Below are 20186 nucleotides of genomic sequence, written 5' to 3' on the forward strand. Positions count from 1 at the left end.
CCTTAGAGCCTCCAGTAAGGCTTTGCTGACACCTTCACTTTAGCACTTCTGATGTCCAGAATTGTAAGGTAATGAATTCATGTTGCTATACGCCATTAAATTTGCAGTAACTGGTTATAACAGCAATAGGGAACTACTTCCAACTGTTTGGAAAACAGTTTGGCACTATATGCAAAAGCTGAACATATGCCTACCTTCTGACCCAGTAATTCAACTCCTAGGTATGCACACAACAGAAATGCATGTATATGGGCACCAAGAGATGTGTGCAAACATGTTCACAGCAGTTTTAGTCAAAAGAATAGAAAACTGAAAATAACCCAATTGTCTATCAGCAAGAGAATGGATAAACCAAATTGTAGTATGTATAGTCACACAATGTAATACTACTCAAAAATAAAAAGAAATGAACCACTGGGATTTCCCTGGTGGTCCAGTGGGTTAAGAATCTACACTCCCAATGCAGGGGGCCTGGGTTCGATCCCTGGTCGGGGAACTAGATCCCACATGCATGCCGCAACTAAGACCTGGCAGAGCCAAAATAAGTAAATAATAATTTTTTAAAAAAGAAAAGAAATGAACCACTGATGTCTGCAACATCACGGATGAATCTTACACACACAACGTGGAGTGGAAAAAACCAGACACAACAAAAGTATATACTTGAAGAAAAAGTTCTGGAGATGGATGGTGGTGATGATTGTACAACAATATGAATGCACTTAATGCCACTGAACTGTACGTTAAAAATGGCTAAAATGGTAAATTTTATGTTATGTATATTTTGCTACAATAAAAATGTGCATACTACAAGAGTCTAGTTTTATAAAGCTCAAAAACAAGCAAAACTAATCTACAGTGAAAAGAGGTAAGAACAATGGTCACCTTTAGGGGATACTGTCTAGAAGGAGGCACAGGGTACTGGAAATACTTAGTTTCTTGATCTGGGTGTTGGTTACATGGGCGTATATGTAAACGTTCATCAGGCTGTATGCTTAAGATCTGTGCACTTTAGTTTCCAAATGCCAACCCCAAGTTTATCTGCACATGATTTGATTTACCTGAATTCGTGTTATCAACACTGTAATGGAAATGGAAGAGAAAAGAAAAACCCACCAGAAGTGTGTGTAGTCAGGGAAGGCTTCAGGGAAGAGGTGAGATGTGAGCCAAGTACTGAAGGGTGAACATGGTAGACACAGACAGGAAGGCATTCTGGACAGAGGGAAGAGCATGTGCATGGGCGGCGAGGTGCATGCAGAGTGTGCCAGACACTACCAGCTGGGGGTGATCACTGGCCAGAGAAGGGGGGCTGGAGGGGTAAGAGGGAGCCCCATCCCAACACACCCAACCTGGGAAACCCCAGCAGCAGTCTGGACTGTGCTTATGCCAGGCTGATGTCAGAGGAGATCAAACAAGACTGCGATGTGATGAATCCATGACAGGGAGGGGGACCTGGACAGAGACCCCTAACGCTCTTGTGATTACAGTCGGGACCTAGATGACAGGGTCTGACCCAGGCACTGGCAATGGGTACAGGATCGTGAGAGATGGAGGCAGAGCCCCCTGCCTTGGTTGTAATGGGAGTGGGAGAGGGGAAGGCTGGGAAGTCTGCTGGTTGAGCCCACGTGGCTGGTGATCCCGCTAACCAGAGGGGAGAAGACCAGACTACCCTTTCCCCTGCCTCCTGGGCTGGCAGTGGAGGACCACAGTGTGTCAGAGTCGGAAAGCATTAGTCAGATGACCTAGTGTGCCAGTGCACTCACAAGCAACCAAGTTCTTCGCCCAGGCCAGCACAAGGCCACAGTGTGTGGAGCAAGCTGGACGAGAGAGCTAAGGCTCATCTACTTCAGTGAACAGTCCTGGAGAAGAGGGGACTGATTCCTTCAGCTGTGCTGCTCATGGCTCCCCCATGCCCTCGCCAGCCTCGCCTCGGTCTCAGTCCCTGCCAACATCCCCCTGTAAAAGTTCTCCCCACAGCCCATCCATATCCTGCATAGCTCATGGCTTCATCTCATGAGCTGATAATGCCTTATAAGTCAACCTGGTTTCTCCTCCAGCCGTGCTATGTAACCCAAACTGAGGCAGGGACGGAGAGGGCACCCCAGGGCCCACAGGAGCCAGAGATACGTCTTGGCTAGTACGTTCTATCACGGCCCTACAGACCTAATGTGAACCACAGGAGCTAAGTGCCAGTTCTGTTCTTGGTGGCCTGTGCACATCTGAGAGGGTCTGAACGACAAGTACCAAATACCAGAGCTTGTAGAGGAGAAACCAAAAATAGACGGGATAAATGAGGAGCTTGGGATGAACACACACACACACTACTATATATAAAATAGGTAATCAACAAGGACCCACTGTATAGCACAGGGAACTCTATTCAATATTCCGTAATAAGCTATATGGGAAAAGAATCTGAAAAAGAATGCATATATGTATAACTTATTCACTTTGCTGTACACTTGAAACTAACACAACACTGTAAACCAACTACACTCCAAAATAAAGTAAAAATTAAAAAAAAATAGATGGGTATGAAGGAACTTGTTTGAGGCCCGAAACACACTACTTATTTCTTTTTTAAATGAATTTATTTATTTTACTTATTTATTATTTTTGGCTGCATTGGGTCTTCGCTGCTGCGTGCGGCCTTTCTCTAGTTGCAGCGAGCGGGGGCTACTCTTTGTTGCCGTGTGCGGGCTTCTCGTTGCGGTGGCTTCTCTTGTTGTGGAGCACGGGCTCTAGGCTTGTGGGCTTCAGTAGCTGTGGCTCATCAGCTTCAGTAGTTACGGCTCGCGGGCTCTAGAACACAGGCTCAGCAGTTGTGGCACACGGGCTTAGTTGCTCCGTGGCATGTGGGATCTTCCTGGACCAGGGCTCGGACCCGTGTCCCCTGCATTGGCAGGCGGATTCTTAACCACTGCTCCACCAGGGAAGCCCAACACACTATTTCTGATCTAACCTGGCAAGGTCAGTGAACATCTAGTTAACCGCACAATCCGATTCAGGAGTCACTACCACATGTGGCTATTTAAATTGTTTAAAATCAGACACAATTAAAAAGTCAGTTCCTCAGGGCTCAATAGCCACATGTGGCGAGCGGCTACCATTTGGAACAGACGTAGAACAGAAAAGAAAGTTCTATTGGACAGTGCTGCGTATAGTATCTCCTGCTTGAATTGGCCTGATCATAAGAGGCACTCATTCTGAAGTCACCTTCACACACCTTTACATGTCATCTTTACACACCTTTAAAAAAGGGGGTAAGACTCCTTTTAATTTTTAACTAATAAAGATAAAATTATGTACCACAAAGGACAGTCAACATTCCTTAGTAGAAAGGCACCATGTCTTCTTGGGTCGTTCAGTCGAAACAGAGAGAAAGTAAAAGACAAGTAAGAGAAATGAAAGCTGAACAGGGTAGAGTGAAACAGTCCATTTCACTCCCTTGACTGTTCTGCTACAAAAAGAGTTAATCTCACCCCAGAAGATTAGGGATATGTAGAAATTAATGGACCATTAATAAGAAGCAATTATTCTTTAGAAATAATTTGTGACTGACAAAAACAAAATCAAGTGAAGTGGAAACTTAGGTGGGTGAGGAGGGGAAAAAAGGAGAGCAGGAACATGTTTTGCAGTAAGAAAAAAAATTACTTATTGTAACTGCAGTTAAGTGCAATTTCATTCCTTATACCTTTTTTTAAAAGATTTTATTTATTTATTTTTGGCTGTGTTGGATCTTCGTTGCTGAACGCGGGCTTTCTCTAGTTGCGGCGAACGGGGGCTACTCTTCGTTGTGGTGCACGGGCTTCTCATTGCGGTGGCTTCTCTTGTTGCGGAGCACGGGCTCTAGGCGTTCTGGCTTCAGTAGCTGTGGCTCGCGGGCTCTAGAGCACAGGCTCAGTAGTTGTGGCACGCGGGCTTCAGTAGTTGTGGCTCGCAGGCTCTAGAGCGCAGGCTCCATAATTGTGGAGAACGGGCTTAGTTGCTCCGCGGCATGTGGGATCTTCCCGGACCAGAGCTCGAACCCGTGTCCCCTGCATTGGTAGGTGGATTTTTAACCACCGCACCACCAGGGAAGCCCCACAATCAGTAATTTTTTAGAGGGCTTTTCGTCTGAAGATGTAACTAAATCTGCTTCAATAATATTGGTTACCTAGCTGATAAAAATGAACGAAATTTTGTTCATAACACATATCTACACTGGGGGAAAATTTACCCACGTGCAAGGAAAGCTTCCACTGAAGGCTGTCATAATATTTCACCACCATTTGTCACCCCTGACTGGTGCTCAAGAGAACCGAACACAAACAGTTAATAAGGTAGAGAAGAGGAAATTCTCCTAAGGAGAGACCCGGCCCCCATGCACAGGGACGTTTGCCTCTCTAGTCAGTGGAATGCTGAAAATGCATGCCTAGGTGCTAAGGGAGGAGAACATAGGGGAACCTTGTGTGTGTGTGTGTGTGTGTGGTGTGGGGTCTTTTTAAAAATAAGCACAGCAGGAGAATCCTGTTTTGCCCAGTTTATGATTCAGATGGTTATTTCAAGTTAAGGGCAAATATTAAGGTGTTGTTTTGAAACAAAGACACAGAGCACTACTTAATAAAGGACTTTTGGTGCCTGGTGAAAAATTCAAGCTGCAGGGGCATTTCCTGCTCTGTACTTATTAATTTCAGGTATTCATTTATGCACGCCTCTCTCCCTCCTTCTGCTTATATAAAATACAGCAGAAATGAATGTGAAAAGTGTGAGAAAGAGAAAAACAAGAGTGGGATAGAAAAATGGAGCTAAGAAGGAAGTTAATCCAATAGCTCGACCATAGCAATTGGGGCTGCACACTGGTTGACCTGCTAAACCAACAGTTAACTCTTTTTTTTTTTTAACTTTTTTTTTTTTTTGGTATGCGGGCCTCTCACTGTTGTGGCCTCTCCCGTTGCGGAGCACAGGCTCCGGACGCGCAGGCTCAGCGGCCATGGCTCACGGGCCCAGCTGCTCTGCAGCATGTGGGATCCTCCCGGACCGGGGCACGAACCCATGTCCCCTGCATCGGCAGGTGGACCCTCAACCACTGCGCCACCAGGGAAGCCCTTTTTTTTTCCAAATTTTAAAAAAAATTTATTTATTTTTATTTTTGGCTGTGTTGGGCCGTCGTTGCTGCGTGCAGGCTTTCTCTAGTTGCGGCGAGAGGGGGCTACTCTTCGTGGCGGTGCGCGGGCTTCTCATGGCAGTGGCTTCTCTTGTTGTGGAGCACGGGCTTTAGGTGTGTGGGCTTCAGCAGTTGTGGCACGCGGGCTTCAGTAGTTGTGGCTCGCGGGCTCTAGAGCGCAGGCTCAGTAGTTGTGGCGCACGGGCTTAGTTGCTCCGCGGCATGTGGGATCTTCCCGGACCAGGGCTCGAACCCGTGTCCCCTGCACTGGCAGGAGGATTCTTAACCACTGCGCCACCAGGGGAGCCCCACCAACCGTTAACTCTTAAAGACTTGGTGTCAAAGGCAAAGACAGACCAACTGCTCAGGAGGGGGACAACTTGGTCTGGGCAGGGACTTGTCCTTCAGGCCCTGAAAGCGAATTCGGGTTAAGTGGCCCTGCCCAGCAAGTCCCCCTATAGCCAGTGCCAGCTCTGCCACATCATCAAACCTAGGACGCGGGAGGCGGGACAAGCCCCTGAATTCACTGGAACTGTCCAATTATGGGGTCTCCAGAGTTAGGGGGTCTGTCCTGTCAGCCAACCAGAACGTGTTGATCATAATCAGAGCGTGGCTTCTGTGAACAGGAACTAGCAAAGCACAACACTAGCCCTGGGGCGAAATGACCAGACCTGCCCTCACAGAGCCCATCCTGACCCAGCCCAGCAGACCCCACCCCGCAGACAGGGTTCCCCACCGGACCCGACACCGAACCTGGGAGAGCCTGCGCTGGCTAATACCGTTCTCCTCCCACTGTTCCATCAGTATCGTACCATGCTTTCCCTCCGTAACAGCCCAACATTTACCACAAAGCCGAGCCCACTCCCTTTCCACAGCCTGCCAGGTCCCCGAGACAATCCGTGCCAGGGCCTCGGCACTTGCCCACCCTGGGGAAAGCAAAAGCAGCTTCTCTCCTCGAGAGCCTGAGGGTCCAGGGTGGTTTTGCCTTATTGTAGGGGAGACCGTTTTAGCAAAGCGTCTTTTGAGTTCCACACAAGAGATCTAAGATAGACTGAATACCGCAGCATACATCCTGTTCTTCATACCACACTCAATACCATGGTGCCCTATGTGACCAACAGAACTTTCTGCCATGAGGAAAATGTTCTAGATCACCGCGTCCCATATGCGAGCCACTAGCCACAGCTGGCTACTGGGCAGCTGAACTGTGACTAGTCCACGTAGAGACGTGCTGAAGCATAAAGTCTTCCACTGGTTTTGGAAGACTTGGTGCAAAGAACAGAATGTCAGATATCTCATTAATAATTCTTTACACTGATTACATGTTGAAATGACAATATTTTAGATATACTGAGTTAAATAAATTGTATTGTTATATTAATTTCCCCTGTTTCTTTTTGCTTTTTCAATGCAGTTATTAGAAAATTTAGGAGTACATATGTGACTAGCATTCTATTGGTATTAGCCAGCACCAACCTATACCATTATTTAGTAGTTTTCTTTAAACTGAATTTTTTTCATTTTTTAATCATTCTGAAAATATTCGTGAAATTACAGTTTGAAAATATTCATGAAATTACGGTTTGATGTATTAGTTGTATTTTTACAACACAATTAAAGAATCCACAGGACCATTAATCTAAAATTGAGAAGATAAGTTTGTCCACGTGTAACCTAAACCCTCTTAGGTACCACACCCTTTGGGAAATGCTGGCCCAGGACAGAGCTACTCAGAGTGTGGCCTGTGGACAGATGCCAGCCTCCTTATTGTTCATTATCGCCCACAATAAGGACATAAATTGAGAGCACGTATTTGGAAACATTCATAGCAATTTGACAAAGCAATGTGATACCCACTGATATCTTGGAATCTGGTATCTAATCTGATATTTTTAAATTGGGACCTGTATTTTACATGTGCTTTATATTTTGTTTCTAGTAAGTCCTTTAAATTGTATTTAAGAGTTAGAGACACACTGGGCTAGAGTATAAGAGAATCTTCCATGGGCCTTCCAGAGTGATGACCTAAGAGCCGCAGTCCTCAGTCACAGCCAATGCAGTGCTCTAAGACAGGAAAGCATACTAAGGAGATCTTCCAGACCCCAACATAAAGGCTGGCACAGAGGGGATGGGGGCTTAATTCCTGGCAAATAAGAAATTCTATTAAATGAAACTTCTCTTCCTCTAAGCACTTTTGTTGATAAAACTTTTGCTGTAATTCTAAGAAATGAAGGTCCTCACCACCTCTGTAGAGAAAAACAACTGTATACTATAAAAAAAGGCACACAAAATCCTTATAAAATGTATATCAATAGTACTGAGCTAGAGCTTGAGAGGGGTACAGAAAATGCGGGAGGCATGACCCATGTGCAAAAGGAATTTGTTATAATCTATCTGGAATGGCACAGAGGCATGGAGATTAAAAATACTTAACTCTAGAGTCAAACACACTTACTGTGTGACCTTGACCAACTTATTGAACCTCTCTCTTTTTTTTTTGCCGTGCCACACGGCATGCAGGATCTTAGTTTCCTGACCAGGGATCGAACCTGGGCCCTGGCAGTGAAAGGGCTGAGTCAGGGAATTCCCCTACTTAACTTCTCTTAATGTCAATGTACTTAGCTGTTACAGTAGAGAATCTCAGAAAAGGGAGATTCCTCCTCTCCTAGTAGGCACTTACCATGCCTCACCTCAAGAGGTGGAGTCTATTTCCCCGCCCCTTGAATCTGGGCTGGCTTTGTGACTTGCTTTGACCACCAAATGCAGCAGAAGGGACATTCTGGGACTTTCAAGTCTGGGCCATAAGAGAACTGGCAACCTGTACTTCCTGGCTCTTGAAGAACAGCTGCCACACTGTGAGGAAGGCCAGGACAGACTCCTTGTGTAATCTGAGACACCCGGACCATGAGAGGCCATCTTGAACATTTCAACCCCACTGAGCTCCCAGCTGACAGCACAGGCAGCAGAAGAACCACTCAACTGAGCCCAACCAACCCCCTGAATGGTGAGAAATAGTAAGTTTGGAGTGTTTTGCTACACAGGAATAGAAAATGACAAATCTCTAAAATGAGAATAAAAACAGTATAAAGGATGGCTATGAGGAATAAAGTAAATAACGTATGACAAGTGCCTATAATGGTGCTTGGGACATAAGTGCTCAACAATTAGCAGCTGTTACTATTTGAGGAGCTAAAATGAACACATGTGCAATATATGACGCAGACTACTTGGGAGGTTCCACTCAGGTTCTCAGGGCCCTGCAGGCCCTGAGCAGAGGAATGCCCAGGAGGTGAAAAGACAAGGCTTTGCGGTGAAAGCAAGTATTGGACCTGAAGGATGCAGCGTGCAGAACGATGGTTTTTAAATCCCTGATGCATGGAGAGCCACCCGAGAACTTCCGGGCAACCACAATATGTGCGCCCATCAGGGGCTGAAGCCTAGAGGTCTCCATGGAGACAGTGTAGATGGGTGGCTGCCAGGACCTGGGGAGTGGATGACGGGTGAGGGGGAATGGGGAATGACAGCTAATGGTTATGGGGTTTCTCTGCGGGGTGACGAACATGTTCTAAAATTGACTGTGGTGATAGCTGTACAATTCTGTGAATATACTGACAACCACTGAATTGGGCATTTTAAATGGGTGAAATGTATGGTATGCGAATGTTGTCTCAATAAAGCTATTATTACATAAATGGGCATGGGGAGGGTAAAAATTAAGAGGCTGAGATGACAAAGGAGCAAGAAACGTTCCATAGGGCTGTCTGGGGGCTATAAGTCGCCAGCTTATTTGGCATGGAGCAGAAAAGCGGTTATTTTCAGATAGTGAATGAACCCAGAGCCAGCCAGGAGCTATGCACCCTGGGGACAGACCCTGCCGTTGCAACGGATCATGGGCACTTGGCGTGACTGCTGTTCCCTCAAACACTTTGTAGGGGTGCGCCTCACTCATACCTGTTTTCCTTTTGCTTAAATCACACCCTGAACTCCACTAATCACAAGGTTCTTAAAAAGAGGAAAACTTCTCAGGCAAGAGGAAAGCTACCGCTCCCTAAGAGAGAAGCAGACCGAGGCCTACATTCAGACAGAGCTCAGAGGCGGATGAAGGGGATCCCGAGGCCCAGCGTGGCCCGGAGCCTCAGGTGCCGAGCCGGCAGACTCCTCATTGGAAAGCGGTCACCTCAGACATGAGCCGGGCGGTGAGCAATCCCTCCTGGGCCACGGCGCCCCAAGGGCAGCCACCCTGGACCACTGCCTCTTCCTTCTTCTGGTGTAATTCGTTCAAAAGAGCCTAGAGGGCAGGGCCACGGAAAGTTTTCAAATTATCAGACTGCTGCCAGAGTCAGCTCTGCATGCCAACCCTCCCTCCCCCACCGCCCGGAAGTGGGCAATACCATCATAAGCATCATCGCACCGCCTGCCCGGTGAGCACCTACTATGCTGAGCCATTATGAGTTCTACCTTGTTAAATCCTCCCAACAAAGCCCACTAGACTACTGACCAGCATCCCCCAGAAAAACCACATCTCTCGTCTGCCCAAATCAACCCTGCAAAGCCTACTGTGTTATAAGTCAATCAGTATAACTACTACAGAAGGCAAGATGTTCTTTTAAAAAGTGAACCATGGCAGAAGATGGGGCATCTGAATGAGAGGAAAATGTCCTTTAACTGTGGAGAGGGAGAAGGGATAGAGATAGAAATGACAGACTTTGACCAGTCGGGTCACTAGGGTCAGTACATCAGAAAAGAAACAGTTGATGGTCAGACTTTCAGGAATTTTCCCTGAAGGTCCTGCCAAGTCCGAGTCCTTCAGTGCCATAACTCCACAAAGCCAGAAGCCCCAGATCAAATACAACTTTCTTTCCTTTCGCTCCTGACCTTGGCCCTTCTCACTGCCAAAGGGACTTGCAACGTTAGGACACACGCACAAGCTCAAGTTGCTCCTCTTGGTCCAAACAGCTCTAGGATGACAGTGGTCAATAATGGTTTTAGGGACTTCCCTGGTGGTCCAGTGGTTAGGACGCTGCACTTTCATTGCTGAGGGCCCAGGTTCAGTCCCTGGTCGGGGAACTAAGATCCCACAAGCCGTGCAGTGTGGCAAAAAAAAAAAAAAAAAATGGTTTTAAATGTAGCAACTTTGAGAAAGGATGAAGAACTCTGATTTCTTGGGGCCCTACTCTCAGCCTTTCCTTTTCCCTACTGTGGCCCCTGGGGGGAGGCTCTCCTGAACTTCCAGTCTGCACCCCTCCATTCTCCTGATCCAGGACGGGGGATGGAAGACAGGCAGATGGAAGGACAGCAGGGAACCTCGTCTCAACTCAAAGCAATTCCCTCCTTACCAGGGAACCATGGGCAAATGGATTGAACTCAGTAAACAGTATTTACCTGCAGAAAGCACTGGAAAGTTCAACAAGCCTCAGGAAACATGCTTTGTAATTCCACTATCTCAAGCTCCTCCACCGACACACGTCTTTAATCCAACTCACGAGTATTTCCTCAACCCAGTGGAGCTGCTCCCAGCATAATGCAATTGTCAAACATCAGTTACACACCTGTTGCGTGAAAAAACTGTGAGGGAGGGGCTTCCCTGGTGGCGCAGTGGTCGAGAGTCCGCCTGCCGATGCAGGGGACACGGGATCGTGGCCCGGTCTGGGAAGATCCCACATGCCGCGGAACGGCTGGGCCCGTGAGCCATGGCCGCTGAGCCTGCGCGTCCGGAGCCTGTGCTCCGCAGCGGGAGAGGCCACAACAGTGAGAGGCCCACGTACCACAAAAACAAAGACAAAAACCTCTGAGGGGGAGTAGGATGACCATCCAGTCACCCTCTGCACCAGGCCTCGCCCTCAAGCCAATCATCTACCAGAAGGGACAGTGGCTAACCAGCTTCAGCATTTACTGTGTGTCAAGCACTGCTTTACAAATATCAATTCCTTCATCTTCAAGGCAGTGTTTCTATCCCCCTTCCCCACGGTGTTCTTAAGCCCATTTTAAAGGTGAGAAAACTAAAGCTCAGCAGTGTCTCCCTGAGGTGAGACATCAGGAAGGGGGGAGGCGGCATTCACACCCAGGCAGTCTGGATCTCAATCGCCCGAGCTCCGATGACAGCAGGAGCCACCAGCACAGGGCCCTGCTCACAGTGGGCACCCAATGAACACCTGCCGAGAGGAACTGGAAGGTTAATGTCGTCACACGCGCAGAATAAGAAGAGTGCTTTCCTGCAGGTGCTGCAGGCACAGGCAAGACGAGTTCCTTAATTCAGACTGAGAGAAGCCTAGAGGACGTGAACGCCCGAAGGGAAAAGGGGAGAAGGGGGCATTTCAGACTGAGCGGTGCCCAGGACCTGTGTGGCAGCGAGGCAGCCTGACAACGGTGACCTGGTGACTCTGCTCGCCCTCTAAAGGTATTGAGGCAGAACCAAGCCATATATATCATACTGTGATATAACACAAGCACTAAAGAGAACAGCACATCTGGTAATTTCTCTTCTGGGAGTAACTGAAAGGAAAGAAAGCAAGCATCACTGGTGGGTAATGGGAAAAAAATGCACAGGATTTCAGTATTGGAAGAACCTGTTGCTAGAAGAAACAACCAGAGAGGTATTCCCCTGCGACCTTCTACAACAGCTTCCAGGAAAACCACTTGCCGGCCCATATCGCCCAGCTGTGCTGCCGTGAAATTGTCCGAGAGCCTAAACACCTCAGGCCTCTTAGTCTTTTCTGCCCCTCACAGCACTAAGCACAAGCTTAGGATCAATGGTTGACTCTCAAGAAATGCAGGTTCACTCTCATCAAGAATGGGTCCCAAATGATAAGGCCTTGGGCAGCCAAGAGTAATCGGTACCAAGATGTATTATAATAAAACCTCAAAGGACTTCCCTGGTGGCGCAGTGGTTAAGAATCCGCCTGCCAAGGCAGGGGACACAGGTTCGAGCCCTGGTCCAGGAAGATCCCACATGCTGCGGAGCAGCTGCGCCCGTGCGCCACAACTACTGAGCCTGCGCTCTAGAGCCCACGAGCCACAACCACTGAAGCCTGTGCGCCTAGAGCCCGTGCTCCGCAACAAGAGAAGCCACTGCAATGGGAAGCCCGAGCACCTCAACAAAGAGTAGCCCCCACTCGCCGCAACTAGAGAAAGCCCGCGCTGCAACAAAGACCCAACGCGGACAAAAGTAAATAAATAGATAAATAAATATTAAAAAACACAAAAAACTCAATAATCAAGACTTCTCTGAGGATGACATTATTTTTCTAAGTACCTAGCCTCACAAAACCCGCTTTGAAAGAACAAACCACGGTACTACCTGGCACCTAAATTGAACACTCCAATTATTCCACATCAACCCTTATGCACATAGAAGTTTATGAAATATATATATATATACATTTTGGCCGCATCGCGCGGCTTGTGGAATCTTAGTTCCCGGACCAGGGATTGAACCCATGCCCCCTACGGTGGAAGCTCGGAGTCTTAACCACTGGACCACCAGGGAACTCCCTGAAATATTTTAAACCTTCACACAACATGTCTTTCCATATTTCTAATTTCAAATGAAGGAAAAGAGCTTTAAGTTATTTTTCTACAATAAAGTTTCCAACTAGAACTTAATAAGGATGTCCCCTTATCGAGTGCCTTCAAATAAATTAAAATATCACAGATACTTCAGGCTCAACCACACAGCTCCGCCCTGCCTCTAAAACATCGAAACAACCTAATTGTTTAAACTCGACCAAATAAAAATGTGAACTTTAACAACCTCCCTTTTCCAATGTTATATTCTACTAGGTCCCCGTCCCCCAAGGCTGGTTCTGATGGATGGGTGGGTTTTGGGTTTCTCCCTAGCACATGCAGCCGAGTTTCCCAAACAAAAAGGACGAAAACAGAAGTACATCTTTTTAGTATTTATATCACTATCCTGTGATATTTGTTAAATTCTGCCTTCAAAACAAATGCGTGATGAAAAACGCAAACTGGGAAAGATTTAAGCCACCTCCTCCTCGAAATGATGCAAATGAAGGCCCAATCAGAACATACCCCTCCCCCATGAAAACCATGTTTTAAGTGACTAAAGAACATTGCCCTTGATTTCCTTCCCTTCCTTGGTACACCTTACATAAAACACGCAGATCTTCACTATGTGATAATTCTCCAAATCCTATACTTAAGATCTGTGCGCTTTTGTGGGATGCACGTTATACTGCGGTAAAACACGCCTTAAAAATACCTCACACTAACTTAAAAAAAAAAAGAAAAAAAAAGGTGTTGCCAGGAAAAACATGAAATCGGTTTCCAAGTTGCTTACACACCCGCACTACCTGCAACCACTTTACAGAACGTTAGAAGATGCGAGACCAGCTTATCTAAAATTCTGCCAAATGTCCTCAAAACCTCTCCCTGCTTCGCTTGTTTCCAGGCAGCCAATCCGGGGACCAACCCTCCTTAGCTCCCAGCAGCTGCAGCCTCTAGGGCCGGGGGACTCATCCGTCGCGCTGCCACGCGAGGGAGCCGCGACCCCGCCAGACCCCTGGGCAGCGCACCCGCGGCCGCCGGGAGCGCAAGCGGGCGGCAGGGGAACCCGGCCCGGGGCTCGCAGCTGTCCACCCCTGCCAGTGGGTGACGCGCCGGTTCTGCCCCCCGGGGACGCCGCGAAGCATGAAGCTGGGCTGCCCCTCGCGCGCGACGCCCGAGACGCAGATTGGGCAGGCGCGCAGGCCCCGGCCACCCCCCGCGCCCGCTCGGTCGGCCCCAGTGCCCCCCACGCCTGCTGCTCCGCGATGCGGGGCCAGCCCCCCGGGCCCCTAGGGCATCAAGCGTGGCCCCGGTCCCCGCACGCCAAACACACCTGCCACCCACCCTAAGCCACCCCCAATCCCACCCACTCTGGCCACTCGAGAGCGTACTCTGCCACCGGCACCGTGAGCCCGCGCCCAGGAGACCCCGGGCTGAGGAAAGGACATTAGCTCAGTTCCGCGCCCCGCCCCCCACAGCCTCGCGCTCCAGAACCTCTACCTCTTGCGGCCCGCCCGGGGGGCCTGAGGCTCCCACACGCCCGCCGCATCCCGGGAACCCTACCTGAAGGCCGGTGGTTGGGCGGCGAGGTCCGCACCGCGCCCGGTTCGGCCATCTTCCCGGGGAGCGGGGGGGCCCGCGTAGCCCCCTCCGTCCCGGCTGCCGCCCCGCAGTCGACGCCGTGCTCCATCGGGATGCCGGGGCCGCACAGGCGCACTGCCCCTGCCGCCGCGCCGTATCGGACCTGCGCGCGTCCGTACGCGCACGCGTCCCCCCCACGGCGTGCACGTGCGATGTGCGCACCGGTTCTCAAGCCGCGCACGAGCACCGCGTGCACACGCGAGGTGCACACGGGTCCTCAAGCAGCAGGCGCCTACCTCGTGCACTTGGCAATATGCACACCAGCCCTCACACAGCACGAGTACACGGCGTGCACGTGCAATGTGAGCACTAGTTCTCATAGCGCTCCCACACACCGCGTGCACGTTCGATGTGCACACCAGTCCTCAGCGCGCACGCACACACGGCACGCACACGGTTCCTCATACAGTGCTTACACGCAGCATGCACACACAGCATGCACACACCGGTGTAAACACACGTCCCCACACAGTGCATACACTCAGCATTATATATACATGGGATGTAGTTTCTCACACAGGGTGCACACACATCCTCACGCAGTGTGAACACAGCGCGCACACACCATGTGTACACACCTGCCCACCCAGCACGCACATGTTCTCACACGGCTCGCAGAAGTTCACACACACTAGGCATCCACATACGTAGAGCTGCAGCTCTGGAAACAGGTCCTCTTAGGGCCTCGGGCAGGCGCCGCTTGGGCCAGTGCCACATGTGCAGACGCCTCCCTCCAAGCACAGAGGTGCACGGGTGGCAGGCGCTAGGTCTTCCCTCACCGCAGCGAGGGGCTCCAGGAAGCCAGACTGGTGGACCTTCAAGGAAGAGGAGGGGCACGCAGTCGGCCTTCCAACCATGCCCCCACTCCCAGGCTGATTCCACCCGAGCGCTACTCAATGGCTTCTTCCTGGTGTGCAAATAATGCACTAGAGAAATCTCTGTGAGGAGAACATCTCTGGGAAGACAAATGAGAGTGCACTGAACGTGTAGCCTTGGGAGTAGGCGTCTGGACAGGGTGTGGGGGCCTGTGGAGGTGTGTTTCCCCTGGATGTTCTTTTACCCCTGCCAGAAGCACTTAACTTCTTTTCAAAAATATCCATATTGAAAAAGACATTTTCACAGAGCCAGCTCAAGCCTCCAGGTGTTTACCCAGATATAGCCTGCCGAGTGATAACCCACCCCAGGGGAGCCCCAGGCTGTACGTTTCTCTGGTGGGCAGTGACCAGCCCCCGGGTTTTAACTTCCACCCCTGGGGGAGAAAGAAATGCAAGGTTAAAGAGCCAAATAGAGCTGAATCAGGGTACAAGGTTTCTTTGGGGAGGGTGATGGTAACATTCTAGAATTACATTATAGTGATGGTTGACTCTATACTAAAAGCCACTGTACATTTTAAACGGGTGAACTTTATGGTGTGTAAATTATACAAAAAAAAAAAAAACACAACAAGTTGAAACCCTCAGTAACTGACAACCAGATTCTTAGTGAAAAGCTTGGGAAGAGTCCCTCTGTTGGCACAAAAATGTGATGAACGTGTTCGTGACACTCCCAAAGGTGTGCTAGGAGTAGGGCGCAGCTATGGTGAGAAAGCCAGAAGGGGAGTTTAGACACAAATGAGCAGAAAAGCGGGCAAGCTGGGGCTGGCCCCTTGTTTGTAATGAAAACTGCTTCCAACTCAGTAAGATTGAGACAAGTTAATTAGGGCTTGGGAGCTGTTTTCACTTTTTCTTTTTTTCTTCTTTTGGTCTTACAGACCTTGGGTACGAGCTTATAACTCATCCACCTCCTGAGCTCGGGGCTTGCTGACTTGTCAGAAGACCCCTGTCTAGTTTGATTCTATTTTTTCTGTTTATTTTCTATTCCCACTTGCATTCCTCTCTTCAATCATATACACCTCCTGTTTAATATATTTTTGTAGTTCTACTTTCAAACATATAGTGAAGATACGCGTGGTTTAAATTTATGTAAATGATGAGGCACACCAGCTATCGTTCTGTTTTTCCTTGCTTGGAAATGTTTTCAACATCTATCCATTGCAACTGTACACAAATCTATCAGAAACTGATTAACTGGGACTTCGCCTTCCAATGCAGGGGCTGTGGCAGCTAAGATCCCACATGCCTGGAGGCCAAAAAACCAAAAACATAAAACAGAATATTGCAACAAATTCAGTAAAGACTTTAAAAATGGTCCACATCGGGCTTCCCTGGTGGCGCAGTGGTTGAGAGTCCGCCTGCCGATGCAGGGGACACGGGTTCGTGCCCCGGTCCGGGAGGATCCCACACGCCGCGGAGCAGCTGGGTCCGTGACACATGGCCGCTGAGCCTGTGCTCCGCAACGGGAGAGGCCACAACAGTGAGAGGCCCACGTACCACAAAAAAAAAAAAAAAAAAAAGGTCCACATCAAAAGAAAGAGATTAACCATTTATTCTGGTTTACTCTTCTGTAAATTACCTGTTCAATCCCTGTCTTTCTATTGGGCTACTTGTCTTTCTCTTGTTGATTTCCAGGTTTTTTGTATTCTAGATAATCCTTGTGGGCTTAAATATTTCACGCTAGTCAACTAACGTTTTCTAAGATTAGCAAAACGTCAATTTTTATGCCAAAATCAATCCATTTAAAAAAGCTTCTTACATGGAAATAACCACAAACTTACAGAAAAGTTGCACAAATAAGAATTTACAAATAAGTCATATGCCCTTTACTCAAACTCACCTATCATTGACATTTTACCCCATTTATCATTTGTAATCCTAGCTGTACCTCTTTTTTTTTTATTATCCTTGGTTGTTTTGCTAGCAAGCTGCTTACATATACACGGCCCTTTCCCATTAAATACTTCAGTGCGTATTTCCTAAGGATATGGTCTTTTTATTTTTGGCTGTGTTGGGTCTTCGTTGCTTTGCGCGGACTTTCTCAGGTTGCGGCCAGCGGGGGCTACTCTTCGTTGTGGTGCTCGGGCTTCTCATTGGGGTGGCTTCTCTTGTTGCAGTGCACCGGCAGCTCTAGGCGCGCGGGCTTCAGTAGTTGTGGTGCACGGGCCCTAGAGCGCAGGCTCAGTAGTTGTGGCGCACAGGCTTAGTTGCTCCGCAGCATGTGGGATCTTCCAGGACCAGGGCTCGAACCCGTGTCCCCTGCACTGACAGGTGGATTCTTAACCACTGCGCCACCAGGGAAGTACTCTTAGGATAGTCTTAAACACCCACATTAGTTATCAACTTCAGTAAATATAACATGGATACAATGATTTTACCTAATTGGCTGCCAGTTTCTCCAGTATAGAGGTGCTATTTTTCTCTTGCAACTAATCGGCAATCTGTGGGGAGCCACTTTAAGGCCAAGCAAATATTCTACTCCTTGCCAAAACTTCTTCCTAAGGTTTAACATCCATTGATAGTTCTTGATTCAATCTTTCCCATGGTTACAAAATAAAACCTATCAATTTTCACCTTATGCTTATGGTTTGTGCTTTAAGAGGTCTTGGTTTTGTTCTGGATACAGATGTAAAAGGTCAAATTGTAGGATGTTTACTGTAGTCCCTCAACTCCGGTGGAGATGAACCTCAAGGGGGAAAGAGAACAACTCAAATTGTAGTTAGAAGGAATTAACGAGGGCCATAGGTCTTAATTATATACTTGCCTACTCACAATATAGTCTACATTTTCATTAGTTTACAGATTTACCTTTAAAGCAATTTATTTTCTGTATACAGTGACAGAGATCCATATTTACTTTTCTCTGTAAAATGTAGGTTTGTCCAGCACCAACTTTTAAGTACTCTATCCTTTCCCCAATGACTTTGAAACCACTTTTATCATGTATCAGATTCCCATATGTACATGGGCTTGATTCTGAGCTCTTTATTCTGATCTTTTTGTCTGTTACTGCATCTATTATTTATTACTATGGATTATGGTGTGACAGTATCTGATGAAGTTCTTTGCTCTGCTTTTAAAATTGCCTTAGAAATTCATAATTTCCATATGAACTTATTCTAGAATCAATTTTTCTATCCCCCTCAAGTCCTGTTGGATTATTAATCAGAAGTGGCATTTTTATGACATCATACCATCTATGAACAGTGTCTTTCTATTTAAGCCATCTGTTTAACAAAATGACATTAGTTTGCTGGGCTTTTGCCACTAAATGGCTAACTTCCTAAAAATCTAGTTAGAGCTGAACATTTTTTTTCTTTTTAGCGTCACCGCGCAGCATGCAGGATCTTTTGTTCCCTCGAACCCGTGCCCCCCTGCAGTGGAAACACGGAGTCCTAACTACTGGATCACCAGAGAATTCCCTGAACATCTTAAAATCTGTTATACCATCTAGTTGTTAAGTCTAGTGCAGCAATTCCCAATTTTTTTGCCTCAGAGTCCCTTTACAGCAGGGGTTGGTAACCTACGGCCTGTGGGCCAAATGTAGCCCACCACCTACTTCTGTTAATGAACTTTCCCTGCAATACAGCCACATTCATTTGTTTACGTGTTGTCTCAGGCTATTCTGCAACACTGACAGAACTGAATAGCTGTAAGAGAGATCATATGGCCTACAAAGCTTAAAATATTTACTATCTGGTCCTTCACTAAAAGTTCACCAACTCCTATTTTACACCTAAAATTGAGACTCCCAAAGAACTTCTGTAATCTGCTAATGGCGGTGAAAGTTTAGTTTTCCAAAACTCAATTTTTACTTGAAAGCTCATGTGTAATATTGCAACACTCAGTTTTCCTTGAAATGACAACTTCACCTGTGGGAGTATTGATGTGCTAGAAAATTTTTAAAAGATTTGTTACTTTAACAGTAAGCCTAAATAACATACTTTTAATGAAAAGTAACAACCCCCTCCCAATTTGAGAAGAGTGGCGTTGTTTCACATTTTTGCAAATCTCTTTACTGTCTGGCTTAAATGAAAACTGAGTCTCGGGACTTCCCCGGTGGTCCAGTGGTTAAGAATCCGCCTTCCAATGCAAGGGACTCGGGTTCGATCCCTGTTCGGGGGACTCAGATTCCACATGCTGTGGGGCAACTAAGCCCATGCACCGCAGCCAGAGAAGCCCGCATCCTGCAATGAAGATCCCACATGCTGCAACTAAGACCCGAGGCAGCCAAATAAATAATTATTTTTTAAAAAGTAAAATTGAGTTGCATATCTGCTTTTGTATTCAGTGTGTTACAATATGTTTTCGTTAAAGCACACGAAGAAAATCTGGCCACTACGTAGTTGGAAAAGGGAGAACTATTTTAACGGCTTTTCGGGTAACCGTGTATGCTCTTGACACTATACCCAATCCTGACAAATGGTAACTTCTTAAAGTTAGCTGCACTGTGGAATCTAATACTGAAATCAGTGATCTTTTCATACTAGCACGTTAAAACCCACTCATCATTTAGAAAATACTGCTTGACTCCGCTACGATCTTCCAAATGTCAACACACTTCATTCTACAGTATTAAAAAGTCACATTCATTATTAGCACCTCTGATCTCTTCACTGCGAAGCCGTCAAGCTAATGGTGGCAACATCAGTTTCCCCAAACTCTTAATTTTTCACTTGAAAGCTGAAATCTTATCACCTCCAACAAATGCTGTCAGTTGTTTTCCTTAAAGTGACAGGGTTATTTTGAGAAAATAACCTGACCACAAACGCACGTCTGAATAACCAGTTTGTCTGTTGTTCTTTCAAGTAAAAATGGTATTCCATGAAAAACGATGGCCAGTTCAGTTTGCAACTCAATAATCGCACGAGTGTTTTTCCGTGAGGCAACTATGGTACTTCACAGCACGCAGATGTGTTTCATGGAGCACGTTTTAACCTTGTCACACGAACTATTAAAAAGATGTGTACTCAAGGGTTGGATTTAATAAGATTAATCATTTTACTGCTTGTCAGGGACATTCT

At 47.4% G+C, this 20186-nt stretch overlaps 1 protein-coding gene across 1 annotated transcript in view; it reads right to left on the reverse strand.

Moving 5' to 3' along the window:
• Positions 1-14257, reverse strand: part of MAP7D2 (MAP7 domain containing 2) — a 107555-nt gene extending 93298 nt beyond the window's left edge. The window contains exon 1 of the mRNA XM_032620874.1: positions 14213-14257. The gene's annotated coding sequence lies outside the window, so the exon portion shown is untranslated. The remainder of the gene's footprint in view (positions 1-14212) is intronic.
• Positions 14258-20186: the final 5929 nt, after the last annotated feature.

The sequence above is a fragment of the Phocoena sinus genome, chromosome X, assembly GCF_008692025.1.
Source record: "Phocoena sinus isolate mPhoSin1 chromosome X, mPhoSin1.pri, whole genome shotgun sequence".
NCBI lineage: Eukaryota > Metazoa > Chordata > Mammalia > Artiodactyla > Phocoenidae > Phocoena > Phocoena sinus.